The sequence below is a fragment of the Caretta caretta genome, chromosome 4 (assembly GCF_965140235.1).
Source record: "Caretta caretta isolate rCarCar2 chromosome 4, rCarCar1.hap1, whole genome shotgun sequence".
Lineage (NCBI taxonomy): Eukaryota > Metazoa > Chordata > Testudines > Cheloniidae > Caretta > Caretta caretta.
In genome coordinates, this window is record NC_134209.1 from 77,450,882 (window position 1) to 77,462,604 (window position 11,723).

The 11,723-nt window shown below is 42.4% G+C and overlaps 1 pseudogene; it reads left to right on the forward strand.

Annotated features, from left to right (window-relative positions):
* Window positions 1–7,307: 7,307 nt before the first annotated feature.
* On the forward strand, window positions 7,308–9,967 carry LOC125635652 (E3 ubiquitin-protein ligase TRIM39 pseudogene; annotated as a pseudogene).
* Window positions 9,968–11,723: the final 1,756 nt, after the last annotated feature.

Genomic DNA, 11,723 nt, shown 5'->3' on the forward strand with positions numbered 1-11,723 from the left:
TTTTAATTCTTTATGTCCTGCACCCAAAGAAAATTTAAGAATTTATCTAATTTCTTTTCTAAATTTCATAAGGGATCAATGTAAAACTTTTCCTACTCAATTTCTGACATACAGTTAAATAAAAATCAGTTGTTCACTTGACATTACATTTTCAGCAGATTTTTCCCCAAAATTTTTCTTTGCATTCTGAAAGTATTAAAATAATTCTAGTAATGTTGATACACAGAAACAACTTATTATGACAGGTTTCAGAGTAACAGCTGTGTTCGTCTGTATTTGCAAAAAGAAAAGGAGTACTTGTGGCACCTTAGAGACTAACCAATTTATTTGAGCATAAGCTTTCGTGAGCTACAGCTCACTTCATCGGATGCATCAACTTCATCAACTTATTATGAGCTTCTTGTATTTAACCTATAGGACAATATAGTCAAAGCATTACACTACATCATGTCACTTGATAATGATAACACAATGTGATTTTAGAGACTAACCAATTTATTTGAGCACGAGCTTTCGTGAGCTACAGCTCACTTCATCGGATGCGTACCGTGGAAACTGCAGAAGACATTATATACACACAGAGACCATGGAACAATACCCCCTCCAACCCCACTGTCCTGCTGGTAATAGCTTATCTAAAGTGATCATCAAGTTGGGCCATTTCCAGCACCGAAGTGATCATCAAGTTGATGATCACTTTAGATAAGCTATTACCAGCAGAACAGTGGGGTGGGAGGGGGTATTGTTTCATGATCTCTGTGTGTATATAATGTCTTCTGCAGTTTCCACGGTACGCATCCAATGAAGTGAGCTGTAGCTCACGAAAGCTCATGCTCAAATAAATTGGTTAGTCTCTAAGGTGCCACAAGTACTCCTTTTCTTTTTGCAAAGACAGACTAACACGGCTGTTACTCTGAAACCTGACAATGTGATTTGCATTGGGATGCAGACATGATTCCACATCTCTAAGTCTAAAATAAATGTGAGTCTTTAACTGTCCTATAAATGGCACTGGACCTTGAAAACTGAAATTTTCCTGCAAATAAAATGAAATGTCATTGCCCTATTTTAGGGCAAGCAGCAACTCCAGCAGTAAAAGAAGTGGTCCTATTTCCAGATTGAGAGCAAAAGCCAAAATCAGCATTAACTCATTCCTGGAAAGGACGAATACTACGAGTAAATAACAATATGGTGCTCAATTGAGTTTAAAATGGAAAAAAAAATTAGCAGTAGCCACTGTGACTCATGCACGAGAATTAAGGGTCCAGTGCTGCTTCCATTGAAGTCAACAGGAATTTTGCCATCAACTTTAGTGACAGCAGAATTGGGACTAACGGGCCCAATATTCAATTGAGCCTCAAATCGCCTTGACTTACATACAGTTTGGGTTTTTTGTGGTTTTGTTTGTTTTGTTTAAGGTGCACTTTCACTCAGAGTGTAGAATATACATATGCAAGCCCATTTAGACAAATGGGCTTTTGCATGTGAGAATCTGATATCACCTACAAGCATAGGAGACATTTGGGCCCCAATCCTGCCACAACAAACCCACATGAGTAATCCGACTAAACTGAACCAAACTAGTCATCTGCCTGGGTGTTAACAGGATTAGAGCCATTGTGTGTATGTGTGTGTATACCTGCAGGGTTGCACACATACAAATGGAAGCTGCTGAAAAGTCAGAACTCAGTTACATAAGGAACTAACCTAACTTGATTTTTAAAAAACCTTAACTAAGAAGTATTTAGTTCTCAAGCTGCCACAGTCAAAATGTGGGATTTTGAAACCTAAATAAATATCCCAGAATAGAGAAGGAATCTGAGATTACGTGGGACCATTTATTTAACAAATTTTATCTCCAACTCAGTTTCATCAACTCTTTAAATTACATTAGCTATTTAGAGTAAAATACAAAATGATATAAAACCAGGTCAGCAGGAAATAGCAGGGGGCTGTGGTGAGAAACAGCAGATCAGTATGTTCAAAAATGATAAACAATTCACATCCTCCCTTTCCAGTATAGAAAAAGGAAATTACAGAAGAATAAAGTCTGGTAATACTTCTCTTTTACACACACACACAATATACAATTGTCCTAAATCTATACACAGACAAATTCTGCTCTGGGTTGCAGTACATTTACCCCAATATAACCTACAGCAGAATTTGACCCACAAATGCTAGGTTTTAATAAGCAAAACTCAAATGCACAAGTGAAACACAAACTAATACAGACCAGTACTTTGTATACTGATCTGCTGTTATTGATGCTGCTAATATTTATCTTATTTCTTTCTAGTAACAGCAATCAACTAATATATTTGTCAACCATAGCACAATTCATTGTAACATACCTTTTTATTCAGGAGCAATGCCAAGTCCAGCAGTGATGGTGCTTTTTTGCCTAACTCTCAGGGTTAGGCTGTTGATAGATGTGTCAGCTGAATGACTTTATTCCTTGATTACTGTTCATTAAATTGGATTAGTCCTAAACAGATTACTTAGTCTTGAAACAGTAGAGATTTGGTGAAAGACATCATTTATTGCAAGAGATAGTTCAAGACATATTAACTGTATTTAGGTAGAAAAATGTATGCGCTATTCAGAAAGACATAACTGTACACCAATGTCTACTGGGGGAAAATTTGTTTTGCTTTACCTAGCATGCATACATGACAGCTCTTTTGGGCAGTGAATATCCCTTGTTGAATGTTTAGAAAGTGCTTAACGTATCTGAGCAGTACCTCAAACAAACCATAATAAAATAACAAACAATAATATTAATAGAATATGTGCATTTTGGTGCAACTAGCGTTTGTATGTACTTTTAGCATGGTTTTTATAGCATTATTTTTTGGAGAAATATAGACATCTCAAAAAACTGTAAAAAATCGTTAAAGACACAAAGCCTTTATTGACTGAAAACCAAAATACAAACTATGTAATTTACTTCATAGCCACCACTTCAGTGTTAATGATTAATTCTTAATGTTTATGCTCATACTGCTCTGGCTGTGATCCTACAGATCACACAATCTAAGGCCACAGAACTGCAAACATTTATGCATGTGAGTAGCTGTATACACAAAACTAGTGCCAGCGAGTTCTGGAGCTACTCATGTGCATAAAGTTACTTGTGTGTAAGTGCTGGCAGGATCTTGCCAAGTTGAGTTGGGCTAAATAGTTAGGAGATTTCTAAGTAACAAGTAGAGTACAACAGAAAGTGATATTTGTAATTCATTAAATGACACCCTTGCCCATGTGTAAGCATGGAAACTATATCCCCATACTTGTTGGATTTTTTTCTGTCTTGGCTAAAATATTAAAACCAGAGCATGACCATTGCAGTCATTAATTATCCGAGTGCATGTTTCACAAAAGCACAGGTGTTCACCTGGCTGTTATGAATAAACTCTAATGACATTCTGCCTAACCAAATACTTCCTGTGTTTTCAATTGTGCACTGTTAAACAGCTGGCATGTCTGGTTCCAAAACTGCCTGCACTTCAACTGCAGATGAAATGAGCAGTGTATAGTTGAAATGAGCAGAGCATTCTAGAATGAAAAGTTCTATTTAAATGTAAAATGCATCAGAAAGAAGAAGAAATGGACCAGCTGATTCAGCATCAAAGCCAGCAGCTGTGGGGTTTATAAAGCAGTGATTCAGTATAATTAGTATTTCTCCACTACAGTATTTTAGACAGTTTTCTTTTTAGTCCCTCATTTGTGGTCATATTTGTATTTTTAGCAAGGGAAAAGAGGATTTGGTGGCCAAACTAAAGATGACCAAACATCTTGTTTTATGGTTTCAGAAAATCATCCGGGTTTGTACTGGTGGATGGGGAAAGGTGGAGTTTCCCCTTTCTCTGAAGAACACCAGACAAAAGAATACTTTTACAATCATTATTCTATCATGTGGCTCATAGGGGTAGTAAATTGCACTTAAACCTAGTTCCCCTGATCAACTGACTGGGGGGGGAATCACGTTACTGGATACCCAAAATGATATTAACTATTGTAGGAAAGTACAACTGTTCTAAGTATACAAATTCTTTGGGAGAGGTAACAGAAGTATGAAGCTGATGTACCCTAAAGACTCAGAAACAAAAAGGCAAATTAAAAGAAACCAAAAATGTATTAATTTTTTTAATTTCATGACTTTCATGTGTATAACTCGTGATTTTTTCATTCTTATGGTTGCCAATTTATCTTGGGGTTTTAGATCTATATTTAATAAAAATTACAGTATAAAATTGCCTTTGAGAAGGATTTTTATACAAGACAGAGCCAAATCTTTAAAGGTATTTAGGCAACTAGAGGGATTTTCAAAAGCATCTAGATGTTTTTAACCTTTAAAAATCTGGTCATTAGTGAATATTTTTCTACACACAAATTGCAACATGTGAAAAAAACACTAAGATGCTAGACAGAGGCAAGATAACAGTTGACAAAAACAATATCCACTGGTGAATCAAAAAAAAAGTTTTGAGACTAACCCAGGAAATCAGTCAGCCTTAAAGTCACACCATCCCAAAGAATAAACTTGTGCATGCATCCGATGAAATGAGCTATAGCTCACGAAAGCTTATGCTCAAATAAATTTGTTAGTCTCTAAGGTGCCACTAGTACTCCTTTTCTTTTTGTGAATAAAGACTAACATGGCTGCTACTCTGAAACCTGTCCTTGTGCATGGTGTGACCCTATACCCCATATTCTTCACAGACATATGCTTATAATATGGCATAACTAAGATATGTTTTATGCAATATGGGTCACGTAAGGTATCACTGGAAAGGTTATGATTTACTGAGTATGATTATCTCATTTGTATGCAAGTATCATTTCTGTATCTGAAGTTAGGAATATTGACTATGCAACAATTTACAACAGTGTTTATACTTGGGGAATGCCTACCAGACAGTATGCAATCAGCCTGGATGGGCCATTAGGAAGGACAATAGGACTCTAAAGATGCTAATCTCCCTTCCTGAAAAGAAAAGGAGTACTTGTGGCACCTTAGAGACTAACCAATTTATCATCTGATGAAGTGAACTGTAGCTCACGAAAGCTCATGCTCAAATAAATTGGTTAGTCTCTAAGGTGCCACAAGTACTCCTTTTCTTTTTGCGAATACAGACTAACACGGCTGTTCCTCTGAAACCTCCCTTCCTGAGAAATTTCAGGGATGCTGCTTTAACAGTGCAGGGTCAGGTGATCATGTCGTCTGGTACTGGACACAATCTTGGACTTCTAGTGTTTTTCCATTAAGAGGGGTGGGGGTCAAACTGGGAAACAAAGGATTTCCACCATATGCAAATCCTATTTAAGGCTGGAGACTGAGTTAATCTTGGTTCTTCTCCACTGCCTCCCTTCCCAAGAAAGAAGACTGCTGAAAACACCTGAAAAAACAAGGGAACTAAGCAGGATGCAGGGGCTGAGCTCAAGTGAAAAAGGTCTAGCCTGTGAAAGGAATACCTGGAGATTTAAGCTGCATTCAAGCCGTGCAGTTTACCTTTGAGAAACTCTGCAACCTGTATAAAACAACACGTAGGGTGAGAACTTGCTACTATTAACCATTTAATTTAGTGTAATAAGCTTAGTTTGCATGTTTTGTTTTATTGGCTCAGTAATCAACTTTATCCTGTTTGCTATCCCTTATAATAACTTAAAATCCACCTTTTGTAGTTAATAAACTTTTTTGTTTATTCTGTAACTAGTTTGTGTAATTCATAACTGGAGGGGGGGCGGGAAGCTTTGCATATCTTCCTCCAAATTGAGGGAAGGAGCGAATTTCATGAGTTTATGCTGGATAGATCTCTATACAGAGCAAGACAATATAATTTGGGGTTTACACTCCAGAGGTGTTGAGTGCTGGGCAATCCCTGAGCTGTCTTCCCACACAGACTCTATGATGACAGGTTTCAGAGTAACAGCCGTGTTAGTCTGTATTCGCAAAAAGAAAAGGAGTACTTGTGGCACCTTAGAGACTAACCAATTTATTTGAGCATGATGCTATAGCTGGGAGTGTCCCTACCTGTGTGTGTGCACGCAGCAGGACAGGGTGAGGGAGCCCAGGCTGGTGGAAAGGGTGGGCTCAGTGGAACCCCAGTACATCAGGTGGCACCCCAGAAGAGGGGACAACTCTTTTTATAATGGGGAAAAAACCCAAACATTTAGAATTAAAAACGAATATAGTAATATAAACAGGAAGTGTTATACCAGATGTGATTGCTGAAGCTCCCAGTAACTTCAACGATTCTTACTAAATCTATGCACAATTATATCCATCCAATAGTAACACATGTAAATAAATGTAAATGATGAAGTGCTAAGAGTAAGAAATACATTTTAAAAAGTAAACAAGTTAAAAGAGCGAAACCACACAGTGCATCACAAGAAAAAGGCACTCCAATTCAAGCCATCAGAACACCAGTTCAAATGCATTTGGGCAGGGGTTCTCAAATTGGGGGTCGGGACCCCTCAGGGGGTTGTGAGGTTATTGGGGGGGGGGAGGTTGCAAGCTGTCAACTTTGCTCCAGCATTTATAATGGTGTTAAATCTATTAAAAAGTGTTTTTAATTTATAAGGGGGGGGTCCCACTCCTAGGCTTGTTATGTGAAAGGGGTCACCAGTAAAAAAGTTTGAGAGCCCCTGCATTTGGGACTTGCTGTGAGGTTTTATGCAGTCTTAGAAACTGATAAAGGATACTTGTAAACACCAACACCGTGTATATATGTGATAATGTTTGGCCGGGGAGGGAGAATGTATGTAAACTATTTCACTGGTCTCCTTGAACAGCTCCGACATCACCTCCGACAGGGCAGAGCTGCCTTGCCTGGGCACGGGGGTGCTGAGCTCCACCATCCTGCGAGGGGGAGAACAGCCCCTGGTCCTCATCATCTCATGTTTGCAACCACTGCAGCTAGCTCGCCCCGCCAGCCGGGGTAACTTATCCCCCCTGCCATCCCCAGTGCCTAGTTCACAGTCCCGACTCCCGCCCCCGCCCCTCCTCCCGGTGCTCGCCCTTCTCCTGTGCGGTCAGCCCCCCACGCCCTGGCTTTGCCCCTCTGCCCGCCTTCTAGCCCCGCGCCCAGCACCCCCGAGGCCGCCCGCTCCGCCGAGGTTACTGCGCCCGCTCAATTCGCGGCCAGAACCCGCTCAGTGACGGCCAAGCAGCGACCGGCGGCGGGCAGAGAACGTAACGTTACTCCGGCAGCCCTCGCTGAGACTACAGCTCCCAGCGTGCCACAGCTCCCCACCGCACAGAGAGCACAACTCCCGGCAGGCAATGCTCAGCCACGGGCCCGGCGGCTTGTGCCCGTTGCATGCCGGGAGCTGTAGTCTCCGGCGCACGGAAGTGTCACCGTTGTAATCTCCTCCCCGTGGAAAGGCGCGCGGCTCCGTCCCAGTCCCGAGCGGAGAGGACGTTATTCGGAGTGCCGCGAAGGCTCAGCTATGCTCGCCTGTGCCTTTGACAACTTCCGCTGCGTTCGGGAGGTATGGAGGAGGGAAGACCGTATCTCTAGTCTGATTGGCTGAAAGGAAAGCGAGGGGCGGGAAGAAAGGCCCTTAACCCCGGCCTCTCGCCATTTTGATTGGGTACAGGGCCCGATGCCGACGTGGATGCAGGGGTGGAAAGTCCTTCCCTTTTTGACAGCGGGCCACGACGTCTCCCCAGGGGAAGGGAGAGGTGTTGGGCCCAGGCAGACGTGAGCGGCGCTGCGAGCTAAAGCCTGGAGACTCCGCGACTCGGCCCCAGGCTGTCAGCGTCACGTGGCAGGGCCTGTCGCAGGAACTGTTGCTCTGGGGGCCGTTGGTGAGCACGCGGGCGCTGGGCGGGGCCGAGCATGGCGACGGCCCAGGCCCTGGAGAGCCTGCAGGTGGAGGCCAGCTGCTCCATCTGCCTGGACTACCTGAGTGACCCCGTCACCATTGACTGTGGCCACAACTTCTGCCGGGGCTGCATTTCCCGCTGCTGGGAGGAGCTGGAAGGCCACTTCCCCTGCCCTGTCTGCCGCCGCCGCTTCCACCTCCGCTGCTTCCGTACCAACCGCCAGCTGGGCAACGTGGCCGAGATTGCCCGGCAGCTCCGTGCCAAGCGCAGCCAGCGACACCGGCGTCCCCGCCCTGATGCCGCCAGGGTTCTGTGCCACAAGCACCAACAGGTCCTCAGTCTCTTCTGCGAGAAAGACCAGGAGGCTGTGTGCCTAGCCTGCCGCATCTCCTGCCACCACCGGGACCATGCCGTGGGTCCCCTTGACAGGGCCGCCCTGGCCCATAAAAAGAAGCTGCGTGCCTACCTGGGTCCCCTGAAGAGGCAGGTAGAAGATGCTCGTAAATTCCTCTCCAGCGAGCAGAAGAAGCCAGCTGAACTGAGAGAGAAAGTTGAGAGCAGGCGGCAGAAAATTGCATCCGAGTTTGAGAGGTTGCACCAATTCCTGCAGGAGGAGCAGCAGGCCGTGCTTCGGCGGCTGGAGGATGAGGAGAAGGAAGTTCTGCAGAGGCTGAGTGAGAACGCTGCCAAGCTTGCTGACCACAGCACCAGCCTCAGTAAACTCATCACAGAGATTGAGGAGAGGTGCCAGCAGCCAGCCATTGACCTACTGAAGGGCATAAAGAGCACCCTGAACAGGTGTGAAAACATCAAGATCCCCAAGGCCATCTCCATTGAGCTGAAGAAGGACAGTTGCAGTTTTCCACTGCAGCACTTTGCCCTGAAGAAAATGATAAAGAAATTCAAAGCAGATGTGACTCTGGATCCCAAAACAGCTCATCCTAACCTTATACTATCCGAAGACCGCAAAAGTGTGAGGTTCGGAGAGACCAAGCAGGATCTGCCTGACAATCCTGAGCGATTTACTTATTACCCATTTGTTCTGGGCTCGGAGGGATTTGTCTCAGGAAGACATTACTGGGAGGTGGAGGTGGGAGACAAGACTCAATGGACTTTGGGAGTTTGTAGGGACTCTGTGACTAGGAAAGGGAAAATTACACCATCACCTGAGGATGGATATTGGAGACTCAGGCTGTGGAATAAAGATGTTTACACAGCTCTTACTTCCAGTCCCACACCCCTACTGTTGAGAGTGAAGCCTAAACGGATTGGGATTTTCCTGGATTATGAACTGGGTGAGATTTCATTTTACAATCTGAATGACCATTCTCACATCTACACTTTCACTGAAACTTTTACAGAGAAACTCCGGCCTTTTTTCTATCCCGGAGTCCATACAACTCCTCTGATAATCCGACCAGTTACAGATTGGGAATAATGAAATCAAGACATTAAAAAAATCCTGGTTTTCTAAATTTATTTATTTTATTTTAAAGTGGTCCTCTTCACTTCTAGTAATGGAGTGAAGACCTGTTGGTTTAATCCTAGAGTTTAAGGACAGAAGGGACTATCAGATCATCCAGTCTGAGTTCCTGTATATCCTAGGCCACCAACTCCACCCAGTACCCACACACTGAACTCAACAACCAAGAGTTCAAAACCATTAGAACAGTTGTGCACCTTCTCACAGTAATTTCTTTCTACAAACCGAAGGCATATTTTCTTTTACGGAATGGAAGAATTGGCTTGTTATCTGCTAGTAGATATCCCATTCTTCTCCAGAGTGGAGGAGAGAGCCCAGGTTATCAAGGAGTAAACTGATCTAAGAGGATATTGTTTGAAAGTTTTATACACAAGTTATGTATAGAAAGTTACATGAGTTTATGCTACTATATTTCTATTATGGCTTTTTTGTTAGAGGAATGGTATGTGTTAACTTTTGCTGGGAGTGCAAACTGCAGTTAAAGTTGTATTTAGACTTCCAGTATAACTTGTTTTCAAATTTTCATGATTTTCATAAAAAAATTTCCTTTGTGACTAAATGATTTTTTTGTGTAAAGTTGGGGAAAATCTGTCAACTTGTTAAGATATGATGAGAGTTTGGGGATAAAATGACTGTTTTCTACCCTAAAACATGGTTTTAGTTTCAGGTGACTGTAAAATGGTATCGTGGGTTTCATGTGTTTTACTAATTCTAGACTAAATTTGCTCAGTTTAGAAGTTAATAAAATGGCCCTTTTTTTTTTTTTTTTTTTTAAATGATCAGTCCTGCAAACTCAATCTGGGCACTGACCATCAATCTGGGTTCTCTCTTCTTTAGGCATAATAAAGATTCTGCAGATTAAATTATAATCCTATTACAATCCAGTTAAGTTATCGTTAGGAGGTTTGTATACATATGTAACTGAAGGCAGAATTTGTTCCTGCAACTGAAATTTTAACAAAACTGTTTCACCATAATCAGACTGACATTCACAGCATCAACTATTCCTCTTCCCTCCTCAAAAAACCCAAATCTTACAGAAGGTTCTGTGTTTAGGGTAAACTGAAAAAGGAAGAAAGCAAGAGAATCCAAGTGGTCTACTAGGGTTCGTCTACACTTGGAAGCTTATCAAAATGCCCACTCTGAAATAATTATTACAGAGTAGTAACTTTGGTATAAACTGCTATGTGGATACTCTTATTTGAGGATTTATCCCTCCTCATTCCATTATTTTTGATGCGGCATGGACCTTTAAGTCTGATTTGGAGCTAGCTACAGGAATGCTACGACATTCATGGATTCCCCCCGCCCTCCTCTTAACAAAGGAAAAACCCCTAAATCAAAGCAACGGTAAGGTCACAATTTAAATATGCACAAAAATGAGGGGGAGATGGAGTCATGCTAAACTTTTGTAAAAAAAAAAAACAGTTCCCTATGTTTCCTTAACTGTTGTTCTTAGAGATGTTGCACATGTCCATTGCACTGTGGGTGTACTCATGTACAGTTGTCAGAAATTTTTTCCCTTGGCAGTACCCATGGGGGATGTGTAAGTGCCCTCTGATGCCTCACAGCACTGCATCCAGGTATAAAGGGCTATGCTACCCCCCTCCGTTCTTTCCTACCAGAAAGACTGGAATGGACATGTGCAACACATCTCAAAGAACACATAAGGAAAGGTAGATAACTATTTCTTTCTTGGAGTTATTTTACGTATGCATTCCCCTGTAGGTGACTCACAAGCAGTTTGAACTGGATGTTGGCTTGGAGTCTACTTGAACAGGGATTGTAGGATGATGCATCAAAATCGTTTATTGTGTCTAGATTGATAAGAGATGGCATAAGAGGAGGCAAATGTATGGACTGATGATCAGATTGCCATCCTACAACTGTTCAGTATAGGTACAGGAAGGATGCAGAAGCTGCCTGCAACCTGGTTGAGTGAGCCAATCAGTAGCATAAACAAATACAGGTGGAAATCCAGGAAGAGGTCCTCTGGGTGGTTTAGGGTGGTCCCTTACTCTGTCTGAAATGGCGATGAAGACCTGAATGGCTTAGTCTGATCCAAGTAAAAAGCCAAAGCTCTTCTAACAGCTAGAGTATGGAATTTTTCATCTCTTTTACTTGAATGTGGCTTTGGAAAGAGTTGGTAAATTAAGCAAGCAATTTATGTGAAAAATCAGAAACCATCTCAGATAGGAATTTAGGGTCAAAGGTAAAATCTTGTCCATGAAGAAAATTGTATAGAGAGGCTCTGATACTAAAGCTTCTGGCTGAAGTCATAGCAACCAAGAAAACCACCTTCATAGACAGGGGGAACAGAACAAGTCACTAAAGGCACAAAAGGGACCCACCAGCTTTGCTAGACCCTAACTTTAAACTCCTCTGTGGAACCAGGCTATGAACCTG